Here is a 25192-nt window from a genome sequence, read left to right on the forward strand (position 1 = left end):
GTCCATGGATTCATGAAGTTGTCTCCTTCAGCTCCGAAAGCCCATATCGATGATGTTTCATTGAATGGTTCGCACCCTGACACTTGTTGATGGCCCAACAATGAAATCTGCGTCAATTTGCGGAGGGGTTGCCCTTCTCTCACGCTGAACAATTCTCTTCTCTCGTAGTTGGTCCCATTCTTGCAGGATCTTTTTCCGGCCGCAGTGATGTCGCAGATTTTATGTTTAACCTGGTTCCTCATATTCACTGTACACTCGTGAAATGGTCGTACGGGAAAATCACTACTTTATCGCTACGTCGGAGATGCTGTGTCCCATGGCTCGTGCGCCGACTACCACGTTCAAACTCACTTAAATCTTGATAACTTGCCAGTAACCGATCTAACAACTGCGCCAGACGCTTGTTGTCATATATAGGCGTTGCCGACCGCAGTGCCGTATCCTGCCTGTTTATATATCTCTGTATTTCAAGACGCATTCCTATACGAGTATCTTTGGCACTTAAGTGTGTATATGTTCTTTCGGACAGACAAGGGGAGACGGCCAATGATCTCTTCCGTGCGGATGCATACCAGTTTCGAACTCTTGCAGATTTCAATGAAATGCCGCCAGTAATGAGGAGAGTAGAAAAGGGACGCTACATCAGTGGTGTGTGGGTAAGTTGAGAATTTGGGTCTGACGGGAATTATGGTTAGGTAGTCCGTGGACTTGCACTGACCACTGTGTCCGGATGGAGCAGTGACCTGAGCGTCTGGCTTGTGAGGGGGAGACCCGCGTTCGAAACCCATCCAGTACAAATTTTCAACTCTTCCTATTGATTTAAATCAATGCCGAGTCGTACTCAGTGTGTGTAATTCCTTTGCGCTTATGTAAACGCTGTTCTGTAGCTTATTGTATTTTCACTGTTTGTTTTTTTTCTGAAATGAAAAGTGAGGACCAGTCAACAATTTTCCTAAACCAACTGAGGAATCTGCCTAAAAATCATACTTACACTATCTGGTGCATCAGTCACCTCCTGGTCCTGGAAGGCTGCACGCAACGCATTACGGGCAAGTTAGATGACCGACGTTATTCACAAATAACTTGTGTTTCGGTATCGATATTCTAGTCTTTCGCCAATGAACGTAAAAGTTGAAATGCCAAACATCGATGTTGGCAACAAAAACCAGGTAACTTACTAACAAAGTTAATAATTTTATCGTCAGTTAAACGTTGCAATAGTTAAAGGAAAAGAGAATCTGTGAGATGTGGTAAAAAGAAATTTATTGAAAACACTGACAAACTGCCTTAATTGATGAAAAGGACTGCAATGTCGTTTATTCAAAGCGTAGTAGTATGTGATGAACTAAGAAAAGAATCACACTTGAAACAAAATCTACATACATACACTCCTGGAAATGGAAAAAATAACACATTGACACTGGTGTGTCAGACCCACCATACTTGCTCCGGACACTGCCAGAGGGCTGTACAAGCAACGATCACACGCACGACACAGCGGACACACCAGGAACCGCGGTGTAGGCCGCCGAATGGCGCTAGCTGCGCAGCATTTGTGCACCGCCGCCGTCAGTGTCAGCCAGTTTGCCGTGGCATACGGAGCTCCATCGCAGTCTTTAACACTGGTAGCATGCCGCGACAGCGTGGACGTGAACCGTATGTGCAGTTGACGGACTTTGAGAGAGGGCGTATAGTGGGCATGCGGGAGGCCGGGTGGACGTACCGCCGAATTGCTCAACACGTGGGGCGTGAGGTCTCCACAGTACATCGATGTTGTCGCCAGTGGTCGGCGGAAGGTGCACGTGCCCGTCGACCTGGGACCGGACCGCAGCGACGCACGGATGCACGCCAAGCCGTAGGATCCTACGCAGTGCCGTAGGGGACCGCACCGCCACTTCCCAGCAAATTAGGGACACTGTTGCTCCTGGGGTATTAGCGAGGACCATTCGCAACCGTCTCCATGAAGCTGGGCTACGGTCCCGCACACCGTTAGGCCGTCTTCCGCTCACGCCCCAACATCGTGCAGCCCGCCTCCAGTGGTGTCGCGACAGGCGTGAATGGAGGGACGAATGGAGACGTGTCGTCTTCAGCGATGAGAGTCGCTTTTCAGCGATGAGAGTCGCTTCTGCCTTGGTGCCAATGATGGTCGTATGCGTGTTTGGCGCCGTGCAGGTGAGCGCCACAATCAGGACTGCATACGACCGAGGCACACAGGGCCAACACCCGGCATCATGGTGTGGGGAGCGATCTCCTACACTGGCCGTACACATCTGGTGATCGTCGAGGGGACACTGAATGGTGCACGGTACATCCAAACCGTCATCGAACCCATCGTTCTACCATTCCTAGACCGGCAAGGAAACTTGCTGTTCCAGCAGGACAATGCACGTCCGCATGTATCCCGTGCCACCCAACGTGCTCTAGAAGGTGTAAATCAACTACCCTGGCCAGCAAGATCTCAGGATCTGTCCCCCATTGAGCATGTTTGGGACTGGATGAAGCGTCGTCTCACGCGGTCTGCACGTCCAGCACGAACGCTGGTCCAACTGAGGCGCCAGGTGGAAATGGCATGGCAAGTCGTTCCACAGGACTACATCCAGCATCTCTACGATCGTCTCCATGGGAGAATAGCAGCCTGCATTGCTGCGAATGGTAGATATACACTGTACTAGTGCCGACATTGTGCATGCTCTGTTGCCTGTGTCTATGTGCCTGTGGTTCTGTCAGTGTGATCATGTGATGTATCTGACCCCAGGAATGTATCAATAAAGTTTCCCCTTCCTGGGACAATGAATTCACGGTGTTCTTATTTCAATTTCCAGGAGTGTAGTCCGAAAGCAACCGTCCGGTGCGAAGTGGAGTGTACCTTTCACAGCAATTAGCCGTTTCTTTTGCTGTTCCACTAGCAGACAGAGTGAGGAAGAAACCAATGGCAAATTTACAGCCTTTTATGTGAAATTGAGATCCATCTTGGCCTACTTGCCATGTAAGGAAAAATATTTTAATACTTTTTGAGACTGTAGTGTTGACATTGTACAATATTCAGGCAGAAAAAATGGTCTTGTAAACATTGACTGATACAATCTGGTTCCAGTAGTGAATTTTCTAACTCAAGTACACTTAGACAGCTGTTCGTAATTGATAACATTTTCATAAACAGTGTTCATGGTATGACCCACACAAGCTAAAGATCATGGAAATAGCACCAATACCTTCCCCGATAATTATAAAAAAAATTCAAAAACGAAAGTCCACAGCAATCTGTGACATGGTCTTGGACAGAAAAGTGAAGGATAAAGTGTAAAATAATGCTTTTATTTCTGTCTGTGAACACAAAACTGTTAGGTCCTTAGATTACTGGTTTCAGCCAGCAAAGACCATCTTCAGATCTTCAATAAAGTGTGGAAAAGAGCAGACTGGGTCTCGCACGAGCTATGTGTTATAAAGCCGTGCTGATTCGTGGACGAGCTTTTCGGTCTCTATAAAATTTGTTGTGTTCCAACTCAGAAAATGCTCTAGAATTCTGCAACAAACCAAAATTAACGATACTGGTCTGTAATTTTTGCGGTCCATTCTTTTACCCTTCTTATACACTGGAGTCACCTGCGCTTTCCTCCACTCCTTCCACACTTTGCGCTAGTCGAGAGATTCTCGCTAACGCAGATTAAGTAAGGGGCCAATGTGATACTGAACTGGGATACCATCCGGATCTGGCGACGTATTTGTTTTCGACTCTTTCAGTTTTTTTCCCTACGTCACGGATGCTCATTACTATATCATCCACACGGGACACTGCGCGATGTCCAAACTACGATACGTTTGTACGATTCTCCTGCGTGAACGATTTCTTAAGCGTGGAATTCAAAATTTCGGCCTTTCTTTTGCTACCTTCTACTGGCAAACCAGACTTGTCACCGAGTTACTGGATGGAAGCTTTCGATCCTTTTAGAGACTTTACGTTGAACCAGATTTTTTCCGCGTTCTCTATTAGTTGTTTAGCAAAGGGAAATTCACTAAGTAGTCATTAACTGAACGATCTATATGAATAAGATATTTTTGCTGCTTTGTCGAGTGAATAATGATGTCAATAATTGCCATCCTAGTGTACGTTCTAAGCTAAAAGCAGCTAACATCGTACATCATTTTTGACATTCTGTGTCGATAGTAAGTGCACTGGAAACAGTAAAGTAATCCCAGTAACTGTTATCCCGAATATCAAAACGCTGGTCATGCAACCAGCAGAGACTATTGAAAAGAATCTGACGAGTTATCACAACAGATACCAATAATCGTTTACTGTCAACTGAACATTTTAAATTTCAGGCATATCAACACCCATCGATTCTGTATTCAAGAATATGCATTTTCAATATGATATAGGTTGTTCGAAGGCGGTTAAAATCATCAGGGAAGAGCCGCATCAATTTATGGGTTGAACATTATAATATAGCATAAAATAGAACAATCAGCAAACTGAAACAGAAACTGAGCTACCATCACGTCCCAATTACATCGCCCTTTAGTTATTAAAAATGGTATATTATAAGTATGGAATCAAATTATCGGTAATACTTATCCAAAGCTACGAAAAAAGTAGTAACCTATTTGAGCTGTATTGTCAAATCGTCAGCTTTTAGGAGAATATTCTCAAAAGCAGGATATCCTCTCTATCAACAACACAGCAAGCTGAAGAGGAAACGACGCTAAGAATGTTATTTTTATAGCATATGTATAGAAAGTTGTGGAGTGTGTGTGACGTTAATTGTTACTGCATTTATTAATTAACAAAAGTTATATTAAATACAATTGTGTGTTACCTTTTACGCAATTATATAAATTCATCTCTTTGCATTGATGTTTGGTGTCGATTGTTACTGGCCAACTATTTTTAGACGTTGGCAGTAAAATGGAAATTATCATCGATGATTTACAACCATTTTTATCCCTACAACGGATGGACCGATTTATCGCAATACTATGCGACCCAATACATTAATCAGAAAATCTAGTGCTGGCACCCAGTGTCCTATAAAATAATCACCGGTCCTGGGACCCTGTTGTACCATAATACCAGTGTACCATTCACTATGCACTCCCGTACTCTATCCACTCCACGCCTCCCAGAACTTCAACCAACACACTACGAACAACCTCATATCGACTCCACTCCTGCCAGAACTTCAACCAACACACTATGGACCACCTCATATATCCTTCCGTTTTTCGTTCCTTAGCCATCCTTCTCCTCAATGACTGTTAGTTGTTTCATGCTGTTCTAAAGGGGGCTATTATCTTACTCATTATGAACGTGATGATTTTCATATACGTCCAGTGCCACCATTATACACTCCTGGAAATGGAAAAAAGAACACATTGACACCGGTATGTCAGACCCACCATACTTGCTCCGGACACTGCGAGAGGGCTGTACAAACAATGATCACACGCACGGCACAGCGGACACACCAGGAACCGCGGTGTTGGCCGTCGAATGGCGCTACCTGCGCAGCATTTGTGGACCGCCGCCGTCAGTGTCAGCCAGTTTGCCGTGGCATACAGAGCTCCATCGCAGTCTTTAACACTGGTAGCATGCCGCGACAGCGTGGACGTGAACCGTATGTGCAGTTGACGGACTTTGAGCGAGGGCGTATAGTGGGCATGTGGGAGGCCGGGTGGACGTACCGCCGAATTGCTCAACACGTGGGGCGTGAGGTCCCCACAGTACATCGATGTTGTCGCCAGTGGTCGGCGGAAGGTGCACGTGCCCGTCGACCTGGGACCGGACCGCAGCGACGCACGGATGCACGCCAAGCCGTAGGATCCTACGCAGTGCCGTAGGGGACCGCACCGCCACTTCCCAGCAAATTAGGGACACTGTTGCTCCTAGGGTGTCGGCGAGGACCATTCGCAACCGTCTCCATGAAGCTGGGCTACGGTCCCGCATACCGTTAGGCCGTCTTCCGCTCACGCCCCAACATTGTGCAGCCCGCCTCCAATGGTGTCGCGACAGGCGTGAATGGAGGGACGAATGGAGACGTGTCGTCTTCAGCGATTAGAGTCGCTTCTGCCTTGGTGCCAATGATGGTCGTATGCGTGTTTGGCGCCGTGCAGGTGAGCGCCACAATCAGGACTGCATACGACCGAGGCACACAGGGCCAACACCCGGCATCATGGTGTGGGGAGCGATCTCCTACACTTGCCGTACACCTCTGTTGATCGTCGAGGGGACACTGAATAGTGCACGGTACATCCAAACCGTCATCGAACCCATCGTTCTACCATTCCTAGACTGGCAAGGGAACTTGCTGTTCCAGCAGGACAATGCACGTCCGCATGTATCCCGTGCCACCCAACGTGCTCTAGAAGGTGTAAATCAACTACCCTGGCCAGCAAGATCTCAGGATCTGTCCCCCATTGAGCATGTTTGGGACTGGATGAAGCGTCGTCTCACGCGGTCTGCACGTCCAGCACGAACGCTGGTCCAACTGAGGCGCCAGGTGGAAATGGCATGGCAAGTCGTTCCACAGGACTATATCCAGCATCTCTACGATCGTCTCCATGGGAGAATAGCAGCCTGCATTGCTGCGAATGGTGGATATACACTGTACTAGTGCCGACATTGTGCATGCTCTGTTGCCTGTGTCTATGTGCCTGTGGTTCTGTCAGTGTGATCATGTGATGTATCTGACCCCAGGAATGTGTCAATAAAGTTTCCCCTTCCTGGGACAATGAAATCACGGTGTTCTTATTTCAATTTCCAGGAGTGTAGTATAGCAGCATATACATCATCATAACTATGTTGTAATTGTTGCATAAAATCATCTAAAGTCTTAGAAATCATTAAATCTGTTTACCGTGGTATAATGATGACCACTGTGCACAGAGAGATGAATGCCGGCTGGTAGCGTTGTGTGCACATGATTCGCAGAGGGAAGTACTTAAGCGGAGCAAAGACGAATAGGGAATAATCCAGCAACGATGCGTCCCACAAGTGGGGAAATCCACAGACATAAGCGACCTCGATGAAGGGCAGTTTGCTGTGGTCTGGCGTCTAGGAGCAAGCGTCTCGGAAACTGTGAATATTGGCGGCTGTTCGCTTGCTGCTGTCGCGAGCATCTTTGGAAAGTTGTCGAAGGACGCTGATAACACTAGATGGCGATCGGTGAGGAACATCCACGCATCGTGATAGAATGTAAAGGTCGTTGGCTTGCGCGCTCTGTGGCAGTTCTGATGAGAAAATAAAATCCTGGTACAGACACCGGTGATTCGGAATACACCATTCAGCACACGTGGCTGGACGTGGCCGCCTCACACGGCTTCCCGTGTTTGCACATCGGCGGGGTCATCGAGACTGGACCGTGGATCATTGGAAATGTGTCAGCTCGTCGGATGAATCACGTTTCTTGTTACACCAGGTCGATGGTCGTATCAGGAAAACTCTCTACGTCAGAAGGCGAGCATCGACCTATACACATGGTACAGGGATGTGTACGGCGGTGGTACCGCGCACGCAACGTATAAAAAGGCAGTACGTTGGTTTAGCTGCCATTTTGCGATGCCACTGCTCGAATTTACTGTATTATTATTAGACCATGCGGCATCGGACTTCCGGAAAGCGGCTCTCGCGTTTAATACAGTAGGTTTGAATAGACACCCTATGGTGATCCAACTACCACACGGAATTTTTGGAATAAATAATGATAATGGCGCGTAACCAACTTATTTCTACTTCTGTATTTCATTATTAGTAGCACTGATAATCTCGTTGAAGTGACTGCACAGGGAGCACTTAATTTTGTATGTTTGATATTGTCTAGCAGGAGGACATTATTCATTTAAAACAATACCACAGTCTGAAATCGTTTCGCAATACATAAACACACATGATAAACACTTGAACTTGTTTTAGGTTAATGTAAACTACACAAATTGTAATTGCTGAATTTAATGTTATTGGGCTTGCATTGTGCTGAAGGCACAATGGATACTGTGGTGGCAGCAATTTCCTTGAACGCTTAATTAAAGAGCAATATAGATCTGCTTGTCAATATAGTTACTGAAAACAGTAATTGAGAATCACGTTGCTCGGACGGAACCGAGTAATTTTTGACTATGGCAATGTACTGAAAAGCTGGATAGTAATTAAGGTGGAACAGTACTTGGCATGTTCCATCCGTTCCATGAAGCGGCGTCTGCTGGCAAATTCGGCGTTAATTCCGACTATTTTCTCTTGTAATATAGCTACGCCAATACTCACGCACCATAACTTTCACTGATGTTGCAGCACATAGAAATCACTGGATATGGGGTAACAATGAGCTATTTCCTTTAAATAATTAATTACACTCGGGTAAAGCAATTTAAACCACAAATATATTATTGCCTCCAAACTTTACACACTGTAGAGTTTTTGGTTTGACTATTACACAAACTGATTCACAAAATATAAATATACTGGTAATGGCGTCGGTATGACAACCACTGTCCATAATAATACTCTTGTAAGATAGCTTCTAGTTCGATGCTACCGAAGTGAGCTCAGCAATGGACCTCATCAGTTATTGAGATCACATTACGCCGCTGTATGCGGTTACTGGTCCCTTCACACCTCGCCGTTGGCACAAGCAACTCGTCGCAGTTAACACAGCATTGCACCATGCAGTGCCATGTACCTCAGAGCGGGATATCGTACTATTTTGCCGCTCACAGCCCATCTCCGTCGAAATACCGCTTCTTACAAGCCTTAGTGCCCATTTAGCTTGTAGCCATACGATAAACGAAGTCCATATCTGTTTTCAGCTCACTTCTAAATGGTCTGTTAGCAACGTTACCGTAGCACAACCGGCAGTCACTTTTACGCCACTTAATACTTGTTCTGCCTCAGAGCTACGCCAACTTACTTCTACTGCCAATATTACGCGCCAACCTGTATACTGTTCTCATTCTCGGGGATTCCCCCCACACCTAAACATTATTTTACATTACGCCAAGTTCACTATTTACAATTAAACATACCATAGCATTACAATGTTCAATTACAGTCATTCCCATATATTAAAGTAATATTACATTTGTATTTTTACTACACGTAACTATATTATTTAGTTTAATTCTTTTGTTATTTCGCTGTCAGAGTGCCAGACACTGTCTCCCGCATACCGTTCTTCAATTAAGCAGCCACCAGGCGGAAGCACTTCCGCTTTGCCTTCGATTCTGGCCCTCAGATGACATAAGCGTCCACTTTCTCTACCGTCGCCTTTCAACTTGATACCTCACGTGTCCCTGAGAAAAAGTGGTCTTAACAGCAGACAGACAGACGGATAACAAAGTGATCCTATAAGGGTTCTGTTTCTGCTGATTGAGGTACAAAACCCTGAACATGAAGTCAGCATCAAAAGCAGCCCAGAAAAGATGCAAACGGGGATGGAGTGCAGCGTCACCATAACACTGCCGGTGATTGTGTCGTGCTCCAAAATTTGGAGGTCAGTAAGTCCTTGCAACACTGTCTTCACACAATATAATACTTGGACCATCAAAACGATCATGTACAACAATGTCACTGGTACGTGGTTCCCATCTACATCGAGAATCACTATCCCGAGTGAGTCCACATTCATTTGAGAAGAGTTCGTGACCCCACTTTTCGTTGGTCCGCTCACTATGAGTAGTGGGGCAACGTATGTATGGCCTCACTCTGCACTGTTGCCAAATTTATCCAAGATGGTGGATGCAAAATGGCAGCGATATATACGGCAACGCCACAATGGTGTCATTGTGGTAAGTTAAAATTTTGGCTGGCAAACAGGTCAATTGGGCTACCTCCACAAACCTAACCCCTCCCCTCCCCCAGAAAATGGTGGGAAATTCCAATTTTGGTGGAGAAAAGGTCGCATGGGCCACCTCCACTAACCTAAGAAAAGGGGAGTGGGGAATTGGTCACTTGGGCTGTCTCCTCTAACCTAACTCATCTAACCGCCACCTCTTCCTCGGAATTGCCGGGAAAAGGACTCAATCTGTGCTAGATATGATGGATGCAAGTCTTTATTTTTCATGCTGTTTTTACTGAAACTATTTGAGGCAATAGCTGCATCCACTATGTTCACCATGAGCCCAATTGATCTAGTATGCAGTACTGCCAGCTGAAGGCTATGTCATCCCATGGCGGTCTGAGGAAAAATGTAGGGAAAACGGCTCACCCTGTTCTGGGCTGCTTGACAGGAAGGAGAATACCTTATTTATTATGGAACAATTTATTGAGGGATGGATTTCACATTGTTTATTTATTACACTGACAAAACACTCGCTCTGACGTGCTTGGGGTCACAATACACAGCCTACAGACCTGCAAACTACTCGTGAGTAACCGAAATAATGCAGTATACTGATGGGCAGAGGCGCAAACAACTCGTAAATTGTCAAAATAATGCAAGTACAACGCTCTGCAAACAAGCTCACCATTTTCCAAACTGTCCAAGTAATGCAGTCCACAGCCTACAGGCGCTGCATACTACTCATAAATTACCGAAATAATGCAGTACACTGATGTACAGGCACGCAAACAACTCGTAAATTGTCAAAACAATGTATTAAAAGGCTCTGCATAGACGCTCACAACGCTTAAACAGCCGAAAATAATGCAGTGCACGAACACTCAGTGCATGCAGAAAACGCTTTACAACTATCGCCAACCGCGACATATCAGCGATCTGTACCCAACAGATGTTCCAACGCGCCGTCGACCGACGCCTCCGACTCCGGACACGGAGTCGCCGGAGAGACGAACGCAGGGGCGCGAGCCATAGCTCTCAGGCCGCTGCTGCCTACAGCCAGCAGGTGAAAGTCGCGTCTATTTTCGTTTATAGTCAGAATCTTTCGAGTGTTACACTGACGTCACATGTCTATGTAAATGAGTCAAATGGTTCAGATGGCTCAGAGCACTATGAAACTTAACAGCTGAGGTCATCAGTCCCCTAGAACTTAGAACTACTTATACCTAACATCCCTTAGGACATCACACACATCCATGCTCGAGGCAGGATTCGAACCTGCGGTTGGGCTGTTCCAGATTGAAGCGCCTAGAAACGCTCGGCCACTCTGGCCGACCAATAAGAGTCGAGTCTCTCCTCTGAATGCGCTATAGAAATCTGTTGCAATACTTCGCAGAATAGCACATGATGCATTCTCCCTAGCGATCGTATTTGAACGTGCAAGACGCTTCTGGCTGCTTACCCAGGCCGAACGCATACTTGCTGGTTCAGTGCAGGCCTAACTGCCGAGAGAGAGATGTCTGCGTAGCGACTCATCGGTGCAGCTGCAGCTAAAAGGCTGTCACTGTTATATTGATGTCTCACGTCTATGTAAATAACGGAAAAGCCCTCCCTCAGGGCGCTCTATAAAGATCTTCTGCAATGCTTTCAGAAACTGTTATCGAAAACAGTCCAGAATAACGCCGAATGCATTCTTCCTGGTGTTCCTAATAGCACAACCCACCCATCACATACAGCCTCTCACAAAAGTCGTGAAGTGTCATAGAAATAGTCAACATAAGCTTTCCTGATGTCTCAGCCTGTCTGCATGGAAATTCTTACCCTACGAAAATAGCCCAGAATAACACCGACTGCATTATTCCTGATGGTCTTAACATAGCACCCCGCCCGTCACGTGTTACCCTTCCTGGTAATCGCGACGTCCTTCTTTCAACATACATCTCAGAAATTGTAACCGTTCTGCCCGCTATGCAGAGGCTCCTACGTCCCAGCACAAAGGATGTCTTGCGATTGAACGGAGCATTCTGACTGGCTCTTTCCTTGCCAAAGTGCTGCTGATGGGAATGCAGGAGCACTATCCGCCATTTACTTTCTGCAGACGACACTTTCAGCAGCAAAACGCTCTTGTACAGATCGCCACAGTTAGCCCTGCAAAAGTGGTCTACAGATCGTTAAATATGGAAAGACACTTGATCAGTTACACTGCTCTGACACTGAGGACGGAAGCTTGAATATTACAGCGTGAAACCGATCTCCAGCCCGGCAATAGATCACCAAGTACCATGTCGATGTAGTAAACGTATCCTGTGCCATACAAAATCGCCCTTTTTGCACCAAGCATATAGCTGTCGCCCGCCAGACACTCGTACATATACAGCTAAGACAGACTCCTCCATGCATAAGGTATTCCCCCCGAGGTCGGACGGTCGTCCACCACATCCGACGGTCACTAATCATCCACTCCCGACGCGTTACCAGAGTGCCCACAGCGGGCCGAAATCACACTCCGAACTGTTGTACGTAGTCGGACACGTTTCCCTTGGTACAAAGGCGTTACTCTTTCTGGTCCTGACCTGCTTGCTTGCTTGCTTTCTACACTCATCTCCAGATTTCAAATGGTTTGCCACAATATCATACTATTTATACGATACTTTTCGATATCAAGCACTTAGCAATAGTACTTGAATAGCAGTATCTCTCGTGCACCATAATTCCGAAGGTACAGACTGGAAACTATTTCGATAGAAAGCGGCAACTTTAGCGCTGGGAAACGTGCCATAAACCACTGAGTAACTAGAATGGTATCCCGTTTGCGAAGACCTTTGCGTGAAAACTCGAAAAAAAATAGGAAACTTATATTTACCCTGACGAATACCGATCTTGATGATGTAACAAATTCCATATTATCCCTATAATTTACAAAGTTAACTAAGGTGTTCCTCATGTCTAGAGAACCAGAAATCATTTCTTCCACCCGTCTTTCTCTTGCTATATGCACACACCACAATCGACGTTCTCTCAGCTAAATAAAGGCGCGAAATGTGCAGAAGCAGCCAACCGGACAATTTAAATCGGAGGGAATAAAGGTCCAGCACAAACACACTTCTATATTGAATTTTCTCATATTTCCAGGCCATCTGTAAACCATTCCAACACATACTAAGCATTAGTTCGCTATTCGGCTGTCTAGAAGATGACACAGTCAAGTCCGCTGCATTCCTGCATCACAACAGGCCTCTCCATTCAGACGGATCATGCGGTTAGCAAGAAACGTGAAACATTTCTGCCACAGGCCATCATTGCCGCCAAGCGCCATGCACCAATAGACAGAATCCTCCTAGGAAACTGGCCATATACATATTTGATTGCTGTACTTACAATTAAATATTACAATCGCTGTCTCAACTAGACGACATTTGACAATGAGCGATGTATCGGAAATCCACTCTGATGACAACTGTTGCCCTGGAAATAGAAATATCTGTACCATTCTTATTACTTGACATACTGTTCCCTTTGGTATCACAGTATTCCATGTCAAATCCGTACCTTCCTTATGACTGGGCATACTTTATAAGCTTGATACTCATGGCGAGCACATCATGCACCCCATCCTACTAAGTATAATACATCGCCAATAACTGATTGCCAGCGATACGAAATAATACTGACCGAAAACCAGCGATGAGTGGACAAGTCTCATAAATTTTTCTTGCGAGTAATACCACTGTGTCTTAGAAAAAGATGCCACTGAATGAAGTGGTCATTCCAGAAAAATACCACGACACTGACTGTAGACAGTGACCGCTGGAGTGTAAATTATCAGACAAACTTTGCAGTTACACATCGCTGACGATGCAACCTCGTGATAAAATCACAGAATTTATAAAGTGATTCGGCTAAGGAAGGTGGTATGAAAACGGTATTTGCAACTCCAACACGCCGCCGCTAGATATTTTTCCAGTATTTGTAATGCATTCTGCCTCGATGCCACGTCAGAGATTCGGTGATATATCCATTGGGTTATAGGTGATAGTTGATTGAGAAGGATGACACACAGTAGATGCTATGCTGATTCAGCTCATAAGAAATGTACTCAGGCTTTTCATATCTCTAGTGTTACGATCTCCAGTGGAAATGCTGTCTGCGATTTGAAATCAAGTCTTTCCATTCAACCCTATACCTGTGTAGGATCCTATGAAGAAGTCTTTTAATGATTACAGTCCTTAGTGAATCATACTTCTGGCAGTCTTACCTTCTTCGACTCCATCTGCTACAGTAAAATTTTAGATGGTCTCTATGCCTCTTGCAACTGCTGCCACTTCTGCAGCTTTACGCATGTGATCGTTCCAACTTAAATCGGAACTGAGGAGAAGTCAGACAGTGCTGTATCTGCCACTTTCTGCAACCCATGTAGATACATAAATACCTGAATTAGGTGACAGGACTGTGTAATGACCATTCGGTGGAAATGGGGACATGTTGTCATAGCCCTACCAACAGTGTACGATGCGTAAGGTGAGCCCCAACCTATGTCTGCTCTGCCAACATGAGTTATTTTAAAAGACAGTACGGGAACCGTGAGAAGGACGAGGATTTTGCTACAGCATTGTGGTGCGCCTCGAAACTACATATACGTACTACTGTTCGAAGCAGATCAGTGTCCCTCAGGGCCCATTGATGTCTATCACCGCAACATGCTATCATCGTTATCCTGCACCATCCAACAGAAAAAGATTACGAACTATAAAAGCTCTAGTAACTTCGTTTGATAGAAAACTCGATAAGATTGTTATCGCATCTCCATCTCCGCATATATTGAAAACAAACAGCACGTGTGTGCTGGCATCGAGCACATGTGATGATTCTATTGAATATACAGGTATTGATCCAGTGCACAGATCAGTATAACGTTGTTTCCCTGTACTGTAGGAAGATGGCGATATCCCAAAAATTATGCTATAAGTCGCAAGAGATGGCCTCTGTGACTCTGTGGAGTTGTTTGAAACATTGTTTTGTCTGCTGTAAAAAGCTTTGTACACTACCATCTATTTTGCTTTTCCCGTCACAGCTTTGAAGTCTGTGTCAGGTTCTATAGTGACATTAGCATGTTCTGATCCATTGCTTCTCACGGAGCACTAGATGTTGCACAGTGTAAATCATGTTGTTGCTGCTCCTACCATAACACACCACGCACAATGGATGATTTTAAATAAAAGACAGTTACAACATAGGAAAACTGGAATAGTTTGGTGGCATTGTGGGCGTTTTCGAACTGCTGCCCGAAGGTGATTTTTGACCTCAACATTTCAACTCATCTGTCACAGTGATGATATAGCTGATGGCTCTGCATTCCGTTTCGACTGATTCCTCATATTGCAGTCATGTACGTGATCACTGTTTCGGTGCTAGCCACCCCCAGAGGGTGTTACATCTCTAGCAAAACTCATTCTCCATCTCATACAAGCAATATCAGTCAATTATTATGTGGTAACCAACAGTGTACCCGTGTACGGATGGGATGGAAAAGACGCCGTCGATGTCCTGTAATTACAGTTGATAGTGCGAACAATTTTAGCAATTATACATTAATATCAACAGCGACTAATGATTAATAACATGTTTCCTAATTTCAGTATCATCACTAAACTTCCCCTTCTCTATTTTGCGAGTATCATCGCGAATGTAGACAGATGACTGTGCAGTACGTCCATTCATTGTTAATTCTCAAAACATAGTTTACATATTTCTAGCATCTCGATCACAGTTTATAACTTACAGCCTATCTCTATGCGAATGGGTGTCACAGAACGTCCTCGCAGTCTTAGATTAAAATTAGAGACTGAAAGACCCCCACGCACTGTCTTTGACAACGCACAATGTAGCACCATTACTGATTTAATCGGCAGCTGACCAGAAGTAGATCATTAAATTCCACATCTTGTGAATGAATGGAGCTTGCCGAGTCCTCGCCCATCAGAGTTCACAAGATTTCTCCAGTTGCGCACATGTCGAGGAGGTTAGCACGCCTCATTGGTGTATAGTAGTTGATTTGAAAGTGTTGTGATGTAATAGCAGATGGTTAAGAACAACAAGAAACATTTGGTGTTCATCCATGATGGAGCTGCAAACAGAGTTAGAAGCATTTTATGTAAAACAAAAATGGCTCTGAGCACTATAGGACTTAACATCTATGGTCATCAGTCCCCTAGAACTTAGAACTACTTAAACCTAACTAACCTAAGGACAGCACACAACACCCAGTCATCACGAGGCAGAGAAAATCCCTGACCCCGCCGGGAATCGATCCCGGGAACCCGTGTGTGGTAAGCGAGAACACTACCGTACGACCACAAGCTGCGGAATTCACGTAAATCAACTACGCTATAAGTTTTAATGTATTGTTCTAGCGTCTGGGATCAGTGCCAGGAGGGTTTCGGCAAGAGATAACATAAAACACATACAGTCCTAAGACTACACGATTCTGTGCTTAAAACAGGCTATAATTCAAGATCGCTTTAGTTTGCGACCTATCAGTCATGTGGAGTGCAGCGCTGTTAATATTCCACTCTAAGAAATATATTTCCAGTGCATGACATACATCCTTCTTGCAGGTTTCTCTACGATAAACTATGGTAACAATCTGTAAAATGGAAAAAGCTATTTCCTTAAAATATCGATTCTGTATGATACGTGCACAATGTAGCTTTCCCGAGATGTGTAACGTCCACTGTTCACATGCGATCACGGTTCAGAAATTATAGTATGCCCGCATCAGTCCTATAAAAAATGAAGTTATGAAACTGAAGTCTCGATTTTATACCCAAGATGCGACATGGGAATAGAGTACATCGCATAAATCTTCGTTCTTATAGAGGATTGCGTCGAAACAGGATGGTCACGTTTCATCACACATGTGATGGAGGTCCTCTGATGGCCGAGAGGTTTTCTGTTAACGATAGTAAGTTCGAAGCAGGGTCCACCAGCATGAGGACCTGGTCCTGGGAGCTGTTCACGACACATGCACACACACATACATCCAAAAAACAGAGCAAACGTACTGCAGCCGATACAGTTGTTAGAGTTCGGTGTGCTTTCAACAGTTTCCAACTGAGAAGCACTAGCGACTAAAAAATGAAAACGATTTTCATCAACATAACGCCAGCAACACTCAGGCGTTTCCACAGATACGTCAACACAGTACCAACAATAAGAGGCGTTTCCGTAGAGACGTTCGTAAATTCGCCTCGCCTGATGTAGTGAGGCTGGCACGCAAAGCAGCTGCGCTCTACACACTGTATCACACTGTACTGATCTTACGCCGCCGCGACAATGGAATCACGCGTGAGGTAATTACAAAATGGTTCAAATGGCTCTGAGCACTATGGGACTCAACTGCTGTGGTCATTAGTCCCCTAGAACTTAGAACTACTTGAACCTAACTAACCTAAGGACATCACACACATCCATGCCCGAGGCAGGATTCGAACCTGCGACCGTAGCAGTCGCACGGTTCCGGACTGCGTGCCTAGAACCGCGAGACCACCGCGGCCGGCGAGGTAATTACAGATGGATAACTTTTTCAACATAGCATTCCTGTAACGTATTGTGTCGTTCATTCCTTACAATTGTGCTCGTTGTACACATCTACATCTACATCTACATTTATTCTCCGCAAGCCAGCCAAAGGTGTGTGGTGGAGGGCACTTTACGTGCCACTGTCATTACCTACCCTTCCTGTTCCAGTCGAGTATGGTTCGCGGGAAGAACGACTGCCGGAAAGCCTCCGTGCGCGCTCTAAATTCTCTAACATTACATTCGCGATCTTCTCGGGAGGTGTAAATAGGGGGAAGCAATATATTCGATACCTCATCCAAAAACTCACGCTATTGAAACATGCAAGCTACACCACGATGCAGAGCTAATGCTAAACATCTACGTAACGCTATCACGCTTACCAAATAACCCTGTGACGAAACGCGCCGCTCTTCTTTGGATCTTCTCTCTCTCCTATGACACCCCGACATGGAACGGATCCCACACTGATGAGCAATACTCAAGTACAGGCCGAACGAGTGTTGTAAGCCACCTCCTTTGATGATGGACTAAATTTTCTAAGGACTCTCCCAATGAATCTCAACCTGGCATCCACCTTACCAACAATTAATTTTATATGATCATTCCACTTCAAATCGTTCTGCACGCATACTCCCAGATATTTTACAGAAGTAACTGCTACCAGTGTTTGTTCCGCTATCATATAATCATACAATAAAAGATCCTTCGTTCTATGTCTTCGCAAATACATTACATTTCTCTATGTTAAGGGTCAGTTGCCACTCCCTTCATCAAGTGCCTATCCGCTGCAGATCTTCCTGCATTTCACTGCAGTTTTCTAATGCCAAACTGCCAGGCAGAAGCGACAGAATACACAAACTGTTGTCCATCAATATAGCGAACTAATTTCTTTTACGGGGATGATGTCCCCTACTGATGTGTCGAGCGCGTAGCCGTCGATGCCACGGGCAAAAGGTTGGTTCGGAAATAAAAGGCACACTGAAAAAATTTAAAGAGTTTTGTATTTTGTCGTTGTCACTCACTGCGAAATTAACCTGAGCTGCTGCTCCACTCCTTCCTCGATGTGTCAGTGGTTTGGGTATTCTCTATGGCCTACAAATTCTGATGTACGTACACCATCATGTAAATAAGCAGCCAACTATAATATGGAGCAAAAAGTATACTAATTTTGTCCATTCTTGTTAATGTAAGAAAGAAAACAAACCGTCTTTAGTAACAAGTCGTGATTTCTGTTAACACACATGATGCATTTCGATCCCTAGAAGCTCATTTTCCTGTGCTTGATCAGATTATATCGTTTTGTGAAAACAGGTTTCTACTAGTTATGTTAAGAGTACATAGATATATTACAAGTTACAATACTAAAATAAAAACAGTAAGAGCTAAAAGCTAATATGATGTCATTAAAAAATCTAGAAACAGTGGAACCATATTACAAAAACGAAGTACTTATCTTTGTATTAACAATTTCACAGAACATTTACACAATTATACAAATTAAATAATACCTAAATGACACTAATGTTATTTGAAAGACGATTTAGCTATACACAGATTTTATTTGCAAAACGAACTTTTTCTGCTGATATCAGATGTGACTGTATTTCGCAAAACTGTGTAACTTATAAATTCTGGCTTATTTAGGACAAAGTAAACTGTTGGAATTTCTGAAGAACCATTGGCTGTTAAGCTCATTTTCTTCGTTTAAGATGTTTCCAGATTATTTTCTCTTTTTTTACAGATAGATTAATTTTTCGTATGGCATACAATTAGGCTGTTGCGGACGTCATTTGGAGTGTGTCTATTCACATAAATTTGGTTAGCTATTGTGTTTTGTCATAGTGGTTGAGCCTAAAAGGATCTGCTGCACAGTGCTTTATACGGGGTGACAATTATTGAACTACATGAAATGAAATCGTCCTAATTTTTGAAAGGTTTGTGTTAGGACGTTCAAACTGTACGGTTGGCCGCCGAGCGTGACGGGAATTAGTAGGCGCGTGGGTACGCACCTTGTTGTCGTCGGCCATTGGCCCTTGAAAATGTCGCGGTGCAGCGTGCCTGAGCGTAAAGCTCTTGTGAGACCTACAGTGCGAGCAATAGCAGCCCAACTGCGGCTCAGAGTAAGTTTGCGACCGAGTTCAAGCTGAAGGCAACCGGTCCCAGTGTGGTACCAATGAATAATCTGATTCGCAAGTTTGAGAGGGCGGGTAGTATTCGTGCTGACAGAGTTGGCAATGTCGGTTCGTCCAAAAAGGGTGAAAACATCTGAGAACATCGAGAAGACAACCGCCACATTTCAAACCAGCTCCAGAAAATCGATCAGTCGAGCTACACAACAGGAAGACACTGCGAAAAATTGTTGTTGAAGACCTGCTTCTCTTTCCGTACAAAATTCAAATCCATCAGTCATGAAGCCCCATGACCAAGGAATAGCAGTTGTGTTGCACCAACACCATTGTGCAGGCAATTCAAGAACAGGACTCTGATGCTGAAATGTCTCTGTTGGATTCCTTTCATGTTAATTTCTTAAAACTGTTGTTATGTACGACAAAAACTCCTCTTCTAAATTTATTGTGATGTTTCTGATTCTATCTGGGAGGAGACTGAGCAGTGGCACGCGTTACTTTTACACATAAATAAGAACGATCTGTCACACTACCACACTTTAAAACGCAGTTTATATGTAATTCATGTCACACAGTCTCATACGGAACCTACATCCGCTTTCTTTTATATACTGTATATGATAAGATACTGTCATCCCCCTTCCCTTCTGTGTGAGAGGATGAATGAGCAAATGTATTTCTAGTAGCATGCTGGATGGTAGCAGACAAGCCTGTCTGCTAGAGAACAGTAGGACCAACGTCGGAACAGGTAGCTACGCTTTCTAAAAGCAAAGAGGTTTCTGTTCTTAGTATGGTCCTGACCGTCCATTGTCATGTTGGTATAGGAAGCTGCCCCTCTGGTCACTTCCGTTTGTGTCTGTTAAGCACCCTTGGTTGGGGTCCAGGCAGTCTGTCCACGTCGAGCGTCTGAAGTGGTAAGATCTCCGTCTAAGCGCGTCTCTGCTAAGTCCGTAGGACAATGGATTTCTAAAGTTCAGTCTAACTGAAAATTTAATCACCTTTGTTTGAGGTTTATATCTAAAATATCTAATGTTATCTTAAATTGCAACGCAGTGCAATTCGAGTGTGAAGATCAGAATATCGTTCAGCAGTTGCTTTGTCACTACTTTGTGAGTAAAGTGGAATCACGTCTGGATGATCCGTAACTCTATCTAAAATCATCAATCTTAAATGCGAATGTGCATGAGATTATAACGTCTCGTCTTGGCAATATTTTTCACTATAGCAACTTTTCTTTATGTTAAACTCACGTGGGGTGTACTTTGTGAGACCAGTACCACGTGCTTATACAATTGTTTGACCCATCAGGTTAATAGTAAGACGATAGTAACCAGTTCAAGGTTTTTCTTTTGTAATTTGTGTTTCGATGTAATTTATTTTATCAGAATTATTGTGGAGTTGCACTCTTTGTGTAAAACAAGTTGACCACGTGAAGCATGTAGTGTAATCATCAAAGTAGCCCTCAGCTATTCTTTTTGGGTAGATTTCACAGAGAGTTAGTCTGAATTTAGTATACCAGTGTGTGGTAATTTAATGACGGACAGGATTGCGCTACGAACGTAACTTCTTTGGGTGAAAATTGAATCGGCTGGTTGTGGTTAATTTCCTCTTGCATATGTTTCAACGTTCTTCGTGTGTTATTTTATGATTGCAGTGTTGTATGCTGTCTCCAAATCTTGGCTCCATATTTGATGTGTTCCGTTAGATTACAAACTCACATTTCCACAATTCTAAATAAGGCACCAGTTTAGTTATGAATCAAGTTTAATATGCTGAAATTTCAATGATCAGTGTTAAAATAAATGTCCAAATATAAACTGATCGCTTTCAGAACAAATTAATGCAACAACATTACAGTGTGAAAATCGCTTGGTTTAGCGACCAAGCCCACTTTCATTTGGATGGATTCGTGAATAAGCAAAATTGGTGCATTTGGGGTACTGAGAATCTGCATTTTGTGATTGAGAAGTTTTTCACCGTTAATGGGTGACTTTGTGGTATGTAATGTCCAGTCATGGAATAATCGGTGCGATATCCTTTGATGGCACTGTGACTACCGAACAGTATGTAAAGATTTTGGGTGATGATTTAGTAGCCTTTATCCAAAGTGACCCTGATTTCGACAAGATCTGCTTCATGCCAGGCGGAGCTCCACCTGTTCGAAGCGGGAGGGTGTTTCATTTCTTGAAGAGGACTTTTGGGACCGCATTCTGGCTCTATGGTACCCAGAGGCCTCTGGCAGCCGTATTCTCCGATTATGAATGCATGTGACTCCTTTTTGTGGGGCTACATTAAAGACAAAGTGGACAGCAATAACCCTAAATCCATTGTTGAGCTTAAAAGAGCCATTCCGGAGATGACCGACAGCATCTACGTTGCGACTCATTTCAACGGGTCATGCGGAATTTCGCTATTCGTCTGCGCCACATCACCACAAATGATGGCAGGCATATCGAACATGTCATAACCTAAATCCGAATATCTGTAGTGACGGTTACATGTTGAATAAAGTGTGTGCACGCCATAGTTTGTCACCCTGTGTATCGCACTGCGCTCTGTTGTGAGGTAATGTACCGCGTGATCAAAAAGTCAGTATAAATTTGAAAACTTATAAACCACGGAATAATGTAGATAGAGAGGTAAAAATTGACATACATGCTTGGAATGACATGGGGTTTTATTAGAATAAAAAAAATATTGCTAGACGCGTGAAAGATCTCTTGCGCGCGTCGTTTGATGATGATCGTGTGCTCAGCCGCCACTTTCGTCATACTTGACCTCCCAGGTCCCCAGATCTCATGCTACGGTCGCAGGTTCGAATCCTGCCTCGGGCATGGATGTGTGTGATGTCCTTAGGTTAGTTAGGTTTAAGTAGTTCTAAGTTCTAGGGGACTAATGACCACAGCAGTTGAGTCCCATAGTGCTCAGAGCCATTTGAACCATTGAACCAGATCTCAGTCCGTGCGATTATTGGCTTTGCGGTTACCTGAAGTCACAAGTGTATCGTGATCGACCGACATCTCTAGGGATGCTGAAAGACAACATCCAAGATCAATGCCTCACCATAACTCCGGATATGCTTTACAGTGCTGTTCAAAACATTATTCCTCGACCACAGCTATTGTTGAGGAAGGATGGTGGACATATTGAGCATTTCCTGTAAAGAACATCATATTTGCTTTGTCTTACTTTGTTATGCTAATTATTGCTATTCTGATCAGATGAAGCGCCATCTGTCGGACATTTTTTGAACTTTTGTATTTTTTCGGTTCTAATAAAACCCCATGTCATTCCAACCAAGTGTATCAATTTGTACCTCTCTATCTACATTAGTCCGTGATTTATTCAGTTTTCAAATTTATAATGACTTTTTGATCACCCGGTATACTGTGTGGGGCAAGTGGTGGCCAAGTTTGTGATTTATGGAGAGAGACATTTTTATAGCCGTATTGCCAAATATGTTTGCAGTTCATTTTTGTATGGGAAGTGCCTGAATAGGAAATACTTGTGAAGATCTGTGTTGTGTCAATTGTTTTCCTGTAGAGTTTCTGTTACTGAGGAATGTCAGTATTTATTTGACTTTTGCCAGTCAGTAAAGGAAATACTTGTGAAGATCTGTGTTGTGTCAATTGTTTTCCTGTAGAGTTTCTGTTACTGAGGAATGTCAGTATTTATTTGACTTTTGCCAGTCAGTAAAGGAAATACTTGTGAAGATCTGTGTTGTGTCAATTGTTTTCCTGTAGAGTTTCTGTTACTGAGGAATGTCAGTATTTATTTGACTTTTGCCAGTCAATTTTACTGAGTAATCACTATTCATTGCAATTGTTTATCACCGTTAAATTGGTTGGGGCGACTGGAAGAGAGGTTAAGTCAACCGATGAAAGACGGGAACTAACATCAAATCTGAGCGAAGTGCTCGTCTTCGGGTCGTGCCAGCGCCGTAAATTGCAGGGAACTAGGACCGCGATAAACCTGCGCGCTTAGAAGCGCCCTATTCTACCGTCGCTAGTTCGTTATTGGTTCCCCGACCGCAAGCGCTTCTGATGAATATTAATATCACGTAACGTGGGCTGTGGAATAGCTTTCCACGGCGGAACCTGACACGGTGCGTGAGCAAATGTACCGTTAATAACCGCGCATCAGCGCTCGGCCCACCTGTCCGTCATAACTCGTCAGGTAATGGAGCAGGCCGACTCTGCGACCCGCGGCCACACGCTGTCGGCCAATTACAGCTGCACTCGCGCGTCGGCTGCCTCCGATAGTCAATACGTGCCCGGATGCTCACCGTAAATCCGGACGGACAATTGAGTTACGTCGGCAGTAAATCACGTGCCGGTACCTTTCATTGCTTTTTAATACGGAAAGTGGCGAGGCTCCAGGGAGTGTCTCCCGTCCCAGGTGTCGGGCCGTAAAAGCTCCGAGATTAAACAGAAACTTTAGTGCCGTCACCTGCCGTTCACTCTCTCTCTCTCTCTCTCTCTCTCTCTTCCTCACCGTCTCTACTCGCTTGATGGACGCGCGAACACAATGCTTACTTATCAAAAGATGATGTCTGGGGATTTGCAAGTGTTTTTTTTTGTGGTTATTCGCGTTTACTGCTTGCCAGCTACTTTCAGTCTGAGGGAGTGGAGCTGCAAAAACTACTTTGCAGGGTATGTTTCACGTGATGAATTTATAGTGCTGCCACCTGTTTTGGTTCTTTCCACTCAAGTCGGTGTTCTTACTATTGTGCGGTTGTCGACGTTGCTGTCGAGTTCAGTTTAGTCAGGCGTCGAGTGATTTAGTGACTACAAGTGCCTGAACGACATTGTTGAATGAAGACGGTAAGTAAAACATATTATTCGGCCCGATCCAGTAGGTTGAATAGTAGCCAGTCAAGTAGTTAGTTGACCCCCCCTCCCTCCCCCCCTCCCACATCTGGCGCGCCACAGGACACGTGTGAATATCGTGTGGTAAGCAGAGTGGATTGTCGTCCGTCTTCGTTCGCTCTCTCTCTCCAGTCGTCTGTTTCTTGTGGGTCAGCAACATGCACTCAGACTAAAATCATAACTATTGCTGTCGGCTCTGCAGGTGCAAGAGCACATGCAACTGTGTCGAAACAGAATTCGTCCACAGCATGTATTACAAAACTCAATTCGGCAAAAGAGAATTGAGATCATAACCCACACTTCGATGGGTACGCCTTCACCTTAAGCTCCAAATCAAGAAAGCAAGAACTCCATCGAAAGCGCAATCAGCATGGGAGAGTCACTCACTTTTTAAGCATCGCATGTTATCGGAATACACCAAACACAGAACCAGAAGTGTCAAGATCTGTTGAAACACGACCACATGCTTATCACTCGTCAGTAAACTGGACACATTTCCCAACAGACGTTGTCACTTCAGAAATGACGGCTGACAGTCTTGATTCTATTTGATATTTTGTAATAAAGACTTGTTTTAAACTATATTTTGTCTCATAATAATTACCTTAAAAAGGTATCGCTTTAAAATAAATTAAATAATAAATACATAAAGCCTGATAGGACGATTTCTCAGCCATCCGCTGTGGCCGAGTGGTTCTAGGCGCTTGAGTTCGTAACAGCGCTGCTGCTACGGTCGCAGCTTCGAATTCTGCCTCGGGCATGGATATGTGTGATGTCCTTAGGTTAGTTAAGTTTAAGTACTTCTAAGACTAGGGGACTGTGAAACGACCCCTTAGAAAAATTATTGAATTAC

Source organism: Schistocerca gregaria, chromosome 7 (genome assembly GCF_023897955.1).
Source record: "Schistocerca gregaria isolate iqSchGreg1 chromosome 7, iqSchGreg1.2, whole genome shotgun sequence".
In the NCBI taxonomy this organism is placed as follows: domain Eukaryota; kingdom Metazoa; phylum Arthropoda; class Insecta; order Orthoptera; family Acrididae; genus Schistocerca; species Schistocerca gregaria.